A 7,500-nucleotide genomic window follows, 5' to 3' on the forward strand; every position below is an offset into this window, starting at 1 on the left:
TTTTTCTGTGTCTGTGTCTGTGTGTGTGTGAGTGTGTGTGTGTGTGTGTGTGTGGAGGATGGCAGGAGAGAGTCAGTAGTGGTGTAAGAGCCTAATGGAGTTCTCTATCTATGGAGAGAGTCAGTAGTGGTGTAAGAGCCTAATGGAGTTCTCTATGGAGAGAGTCAGTAGTGGTGTAAGAGCCTAATGGAGTTCTCTATCTATCTATGGAGAGAGTCAGCAGTGGTGTAAGAGCCTAATGGAGTTCTCTATCTATCTATGGAGAGAGTCAGTAGTGGTGTAAGAGCCTAATGGAGTTCTCTATCTATGGAGAGAGTCAGTAGTGGTGTAAGAGCCTAATGGAGTTCTCTATCTATCTATGGAGAGAGTCAGTAGTGGTGTAAGAGCCTAATGGAGTTCTCTATGGAGAGAGTCAGTAGTGGTGTAAGAGCCTAATGGAGTTCTCTATCTATGGAGAGAGTCAGTAGTGGTGTAAGAGCCTAATGGAGTTCTCTATCTATCTATGGAGAGAGTCAGTAGTGGTGTAAGAGCCTAATGGAGTTCTCTATCTATCTATGGAGAGAGTCAGTAGTGGTGTAAGAGCCTAATGGAGTTCTCTATCTATCTATGGAGAGAGTCAGTAGTGGTGTAAGAGCCTAATGGAGTTCTCTATCTATGGAGAGAGTCAGTAGTGGTGTAAGAGCCTAATGGAGTTCTCTATCTATCTATGGAGAGAGTCAGTAGTGGTGTAAGAGCCTAATGGAGTTCTCTATCTATGGAGAGAGTCAGTAGTGGTGTAAGAGCCTAATGGAGTTCTCTATCTATCTATGGAGAGAGTCAGTAGTGGTGTAAGAGCCTAATGGAGTTCTCTATCTATGGAGATAGTCAGTAGTGGTGTAAGAGCCTAATGGAGTTCTCTATCTATCTATGGAGAGAGTCAGTAGTGGTGTAAGAGCCTAATGGAGTTCTCTATCTATCTATGGAGAGAGTCAGTAGTGGTGTAAGAGCCTAATGGAGTTCTCTATCTATGGAGATAGTCAGTAGTGGTGTAAGAGCCTAATGGAGTTCTCTATCTATCTATGGAGAGAGTCAGTAGTGGTGTAAGAGCCTAATGGAGTTTTCTATCTATCTATGGAGATAGTCAGCAGTGGTGTAAGAGCCTAATGGAGTTCTCTATCTATCTATGGAGAGAGTCAGTAGTGGTGTAAGAGCCTAATGGAGTTCTCTATCTATGGAGAGAGTCAGCAGTGGTGTAAGAGCCTAATGGAGTTCTCTATCTATCTATGGAGAGAGTCAGTAGTGGTGTAAGAGCCTAATGGAGTTCTCTATCCATCTATGGAGTTATCTTTGATAGTAATAGTGAGAGAGTGTGAGTAAGTGTACACAAGTAAACATTCAGTTGTTGTTTTTTAACAATGTAATTACATTTTCCTAAATTAATATATTCAGATGAATCTATGGGTTTTAAGAATGTTTGTTTTATAATTGTTGTATTTTCTAGTATGGTGTATGTATACACACTTTTAATATTGTACATTGTCATTATAACCTGTTAATTCAGTCAAAATAATAAAAAAAACTTGTACAGACAGGCGTGTGTGTCTGTGCGTGCGTGCGTGTGTGCGTGTGTGCGTGTGTGCGTGCGTGTGTGTTTGTGTGTGTTTGTCAATCTGAGCCCACAGTGCAATCTTATGGTGCCATCTAGTGGTCAACAGGAGAACATGCTCTGAGAGGAGACTAGCAGCAGTTACACTAAGGCTTGTTTGGATGGGAGGTGAACAGGATTGTAGTGGAGGCTGTGGAGTTTATCCACCGCCTAAATATCAGAAATAGAGTTTATCCATCTCTTGTTGAAGTTTATCCAGTTTATCCACCTCTGAGATATCAGAAATATAGTTTATCCACCTCTGAAATATCAGAAATATAGTCTATCCATCTCGTATTACAGTTTATCCACCTCTAAAAAGAGCTTATTCACTAATTCCAACTTTTAACACTCAAAACTCACACTCTAGCCTACTACGTATTGTAAATGTGGATAATACAGTCATCAACATCTGGGCCAATAACCTCCATCATCATCAAACATGTTCTGAATGCATATGTGTGTGTGTGTGTGTGTGTGTGTGTGTGTGTGTGTGTGTGTGTGTGTGTGTGTGTGTGTGTGTGTGTGTGTGTGTGTGTGTGTGTGTGTGTGTGAGTGTGTGTGTGTGTGTGTGTGTGTGTGTGTGTGTGAGTGTGTGTGTATGTACAGTATGTAAGCTATGTCTGTGTGCAGGGGCGGGGACAGGGACGGGGAGATAATAAACTGACACTTAAGGAAATAGAATTCTTATTTAGGCAAGGTGAACTTCCGCGGTGGAATGCCGAAAGGGATGCTCCGAGTTTGAGAATTTGGGGAATTGTTGGTTGTTGTCGACGAGATTGGTTGTTGTTCTACTACACTGTGTAGGCTACGTTCCAATAAGTCGTAAGTAATCTCTTTGCATTCTTATCTGGTCATGCTTGGGATGATGAATGTGCATCAATAGGTTTGACATTGACGACGGAATATGTATAATGCATTTATTAGTGATGTGTCATCATAGGACTTCTTTACATTTTTAAGACTGGTAAATTAGCTTGGATTGTGGATAGTGAAGGCTTGGTCACGAAGGGTCGATCAGCCAAAGTTTTGCTTGCATTATTTCTCACAACACCATAGAAGACGTTGTTAGCATTAGCCTACTAGTGGAGGGAATTATGCTTTTATCTCACAAAATCATGAAAAACCTCCTGCAGGCTACCTGACCTCCCGATGTCATTGTTGTAGGTTACGTAAAGTAGCCTAGGCCACCACATGCAGTTTGTAGTCAACCAGGAGAAAGAGAGAGAAGAGTTGGGTGGAATGAGGACTGAAATGTTCTTTGCTAGATTCATTATTGTTGTAGCCTAATTTGACTAAAAACGTAAATTTAGATGCATTATGGTTTGTCTATTTATTGTAGCCCAAGACCACGTAGGCTACAACCAAATGAAAAGCTACAAGACCGACATTAATAAACTTTGGTAAAGTGTAGTTTGGGTGAACACAACATTTTAAAACTAATTCAAATTACAGAGTGGATTTGTGAATTTGTGAGTGAAGTACAGAAACCTAAGAAATTCACTTACTGTTGAGACATCAAGTGCATTGCCTATAAGCCCAATACATGTTTTATATCTAAGAAGGTCCCTTACTGTTGAAACATCAAGTTCATTGCCTATAAGCCCAATACATGTTTTATATCTAAGAAGTTCCCTTACTGTTGAGACATCAAGTGCATTGCCTATAAGCCCAATACATGTTTTATATCTAAGAAGGTCCCTTACTGTTGAGACATCAAGTGCATTGCCTATAAGCCCAATACATGTTTTATATCTAATAAGTTCCCTTACTGTTGAGACATCAAGTGCATTGCCTATAAGCCCAATACATGTTTTATATCTAAGAAGGTCCCTTACTGTTGAGACATCAAGTGCATTGCCTATAAGCCCAATACATGTTTTATATCTAAGAAGGTCCCTTACTGTTGAGACATCAAGTGCATTGCCTATAAGCCCAATACATGTTTGTATTTCAAGTTGGTCTCAGGCATGTAGAACAGCCCTAAGGCCACTTGAGTCATTATGTAACCAGTGAACTGAGCTGCTCATCCAATCAGAATGCATGGATCCGGTCATGTGACTGCTCTGAAACATTGCTGAATCTGGGCATGGATTGACGAGACTTATTGTCTCCACCGGTTTGACAAGTTCAGTTGGGACTTTTGGAGTGCATCTCAGTAAACATGCCAAACTCTTTTGTACAGTGTGGTAGCAGCAGAGGAGAGGATTCAGATAGAAAAAAAGGGATATTTGTCCACATCTGACAAAGCACAGTTGCAAATGACGGATTGTGTGTGTTCGTTCATATGTGCGTGCAGAGTGCGTGTGTGTGTGTGTATGCGCACCAACGTGTGTCTGTGTGTGTATGTGAGTAGAGACAGGAATGTTTTCTTCTTTTCTAGGATAGAGTTTGCTAGATCTAATAGGAGGCAATAATGTGTGTGTGTGTGTGTGTGTGTGTGTGTGTGTGTGTGTGTGTGTGTGCATGTGTGCGTGCATGCGTGTGTGTGTGTGTGTGTGTGCGGGGGCGGGGAGATAATAAACTGACACTTAAGGAAATGGAATTCTTATGTAGACAAGGTGAACCTCGCCCCATGGTGGAATGCCGAAAGGGACCATAGAACGCTCAGTTAACATAACTGGTGGGAATTGTTATAATTATCTTATCACAGCCACAGGGTTGCAGCAACTGTGCGTTGCCTTGCCTACAGGAAAGCTACATGTGCATGAACTCTTTTGGACTATTTTGAACACTTTACAGGTAGATATTCTGTCTTCTCATTTTGTAGATGAAAACAAAAGAGAGATTTTATCATAGTTTTCATATCATGTAAATCATTTTAGTCTCATCTTTTTTCGGCAGCAGTAATGCATGTTAATATAGCTTCAGGACATTGGTGCTGTCATGACTACCAGTAGCCATGACACAAAGGGAGACCCCACCGTTTGTACCGTTAAATCAAAAATAATTTATTAAAGCATAAAGTTATCGGCCTACAGTTAAAGCATAATCTAAATCAAGATGTATATCAAGTCAGTGAATGAGAAGTAAAAAAAGGTTAATCAGGTGTGTTGTGCTGATCAGTGAAGTGTAGACTATGTGTAATGCAAAAAGGCATAAAGGAGTATGACGATTCTGCCACCAGCACGGAGGCCAGAACAGAACAGATCAGAGAGCAAACATGCAAGAGAGCGGTTAACCAGCCCAGATGAACTAGAAAACAGACAACTCCCCCATCAGACTTGGGGGAGAAAGACTGCCCAAACTTTCACTGTCAAAGGTGGAGTGAGCACACCCAGTGCGATCTCGTCATCGTGTCGTCCTAGTCTTGGAAAACAAGTTTGTTGACAAACATCCACAGATTCCACACACAAACACACACATGCACCCCCACATACACACACAGACACACGCGCGCGCACACACACACACACACACACACACACACACACACACAAACACACAACCACACACACACAGACGCACACACACACACAAACACACATCCACACACACACACACACACACACACACACACACACGCACACACACACACACACACACACACATCCGCACACACACACTCACACAAACACAAACACACATCCGCGCACACACACACACACACACACACACACACACACACACACACACACACACACACACACACAAATCCAAACACACACACACAGGAGCAGGAAATATATGCATTTAAAATGCACAAAGGGATTCAGGAAAGTTGACCAGCGTGATTTATTTTTGTGGAGAGAATGTGCAGAACTGAGTGGCGGTCATATTGTTTACTTTACACAATGGGTGATAAGGCTGACGATATCCTGAGTCCATTGCGGTTGACAGAAGCGAAACTAAGGACTAAAGGAGGTAATGCAGGCTTTTCATGGACAATTTATTGGAGTGCAGGGTTTCCTGCAGCGCTTTCCTGCCGCCTTAAAGAGGAATAATGCAGGATTGGCGATTTCATCTCTGGTTTCGGTTTCGTTTTTCGTTTTCGCTCGTTTTATGCTTGCATATTTCTCTGCAGAGCTTCCCCGACAGCTTTAGCGTGTATATTTATACATATATAGGCTATATATAAATATATAAATTGCAAGCGTGGTTCTTCTTGTTCCTTTCGCGTCTCTGACTTCCAGATGGCGGGAGGAAATGTGACTATTTTCGATAAAACTGGTCAGTCAAGCAAAACAACGATTTCTAAGTGACTATGAAAAAGTTGCATAGGGTCTCTTTAACTGACGTCTTCACAAAATAATAGTTAACATTAAAAAATAGTAGTTAACATTAATAATAATGATGACGATACGTATAACTAGAAATGCAATTCCAAGGAATTACCAGTGTATGAAAATGCAAAAATGTGTAGTTAAAACAGATAATATATGGTTACTAAGATGTTGCTAGGGTAGACATGGTGGTTGCATAGTTAAATGAAAGTTGATAGTGTGAAGGTCGACAGTTTAAAATATGAATATAGATAGCTTTAAAGTTGTTATTTGCACTTATTTATTACTAATGTATGCTAACTAAGCTATGTTGAGCTATTTTTATTTATTTATTTATTTTATTTATTTATATATGAATTTACTTTTATTTAAGCTTATTTATAACATTAATATTATGCACTTATTTGAGACAAGAAAGACATGTTGATAGGCTATCCACATTGTAGTCTATGTTTTGTTAATTATCCACCTATGGCTTTCACGCATGTTGTTTTAGTTGTCAATAATACAAGAAGGCTCAAACATGTTTCTTGTTAGCTTGCAAATGGTATATAAGAGGGATTTGCCGAAAGGTACCAGCCAGAATCATGCATCGGCTTTCTTGCCACTGGCACCAGACTGGGATAGCCAACCTTCAGCCGAATTTTGCCAGACATGTTAGGAGGTAAAATTGCTTTATCACCAAACTACATTAACTTTTCTTACACGGTTGGTGAACAGGCAAATAAAAATGTGCAATTTGCAGTAAAGTCCAATTTCCCAAATGTGATCCGTGCTGTAATCATATTGCTATAAGAGCACCGCGTGCACATACATGTCCAAGTTATATGACACAGACATGTTGCTTACAAATGTTGTCGCCCAGTGGCCTGGTTCATATTGAGACATAGCAGAGTGGATATGCTGAAGTCAAAGCTTTGGGCGCAGGCTGGATGCTGGAGCTGTGTGCGATGGTTGGCTTCTGGGTGCGGGTGAATAATGTTTAAATCCTGTGTGTAAATCCTGAAAGAATTTGTAACCATTTTTCAAACATTTCTAAACATTTAACCCTTTACTAATTCAAGTTATGTTGACAGTGGGCATCTGCTGAAATGGTGTCTGTTCACACCATTTATGAACCCCCAGTCAACAAAGTTGCGTTTTTTGTCCTTCCCTGTTTTCGGCATGTTGTTCACAGATATCCATAATCATTAAGGGCCATTCAATTAATATTTATAAGCAATTATGGGTGTGTCTTGAGGTGCGCACAGGTGCTGCAAATTTAGAGTATAGCGTGATTTATAAAGGGAAATTGTTTTTGTTTTTTTTGCTTTATAACCACAGTAAGAAAAAATCCATACTGTTTCAACCCTAGCATGTGTGTATGAGTTTGTGTGACTATGTGTGTGTAGAGCAAAATAAACGCACTCTCAAATAAATCTTGTTAGTTTATTGACTTGAAAGCATGAACCAAGACGGACGCGTTTCGGCTAACAGCCGTCCTCAGCGTCTTGGGGAGGATAGGGCAGGTGTAACTAATAACAGGTACAGGTAGGCTACGTCACCAAATTGCCAATTAGGCGCACAAGTCATAGCAAACATGAATATTCTGAATTGTATCAATAATGTGCCTAAATAGGCCAATATGCAAGTCAACAATTATACAAAATAGAA

At 40.4% G+C, this 7,500-nt stretch overlaps 1 protein-coding gene across 1 annotated transcript in view; it reads left to right on the forward strand.

Annotated features, from left to right (window-relative positions):
- The first annotated feature begins 2,403 nt into the window (after positions 1–2,403).
- The window catches only part of LOC134080682 (protein NLRC3-like), a 45,285-nt gene continuing 40,188 nt past the window's right edge, over positions 2,404–7,500 (forward strand). The window contains exon 1 of the mRNA XM_062537247.1: positions 2,404–2,427. The gene's annotated coding sequence lies outside the window, so the exon portion shown is untranslated. The remainder of the gene's footprint in view (positions 2,428–7,500) is intronic.

This window comes from Sardina pilchardus, chromosome 1 (genome assembly GCF_963854185.1).
Source record: "Sardina pilchardus chromosome 1, fSarPil1.1, whole genome shotgun sequence".
Lineage (NCBI taxonomy): Eukaryota > Metazoa > Chordata > Actinopteri > Clupeiformes > Clupeidae > Sardina > Sardina pilchardus.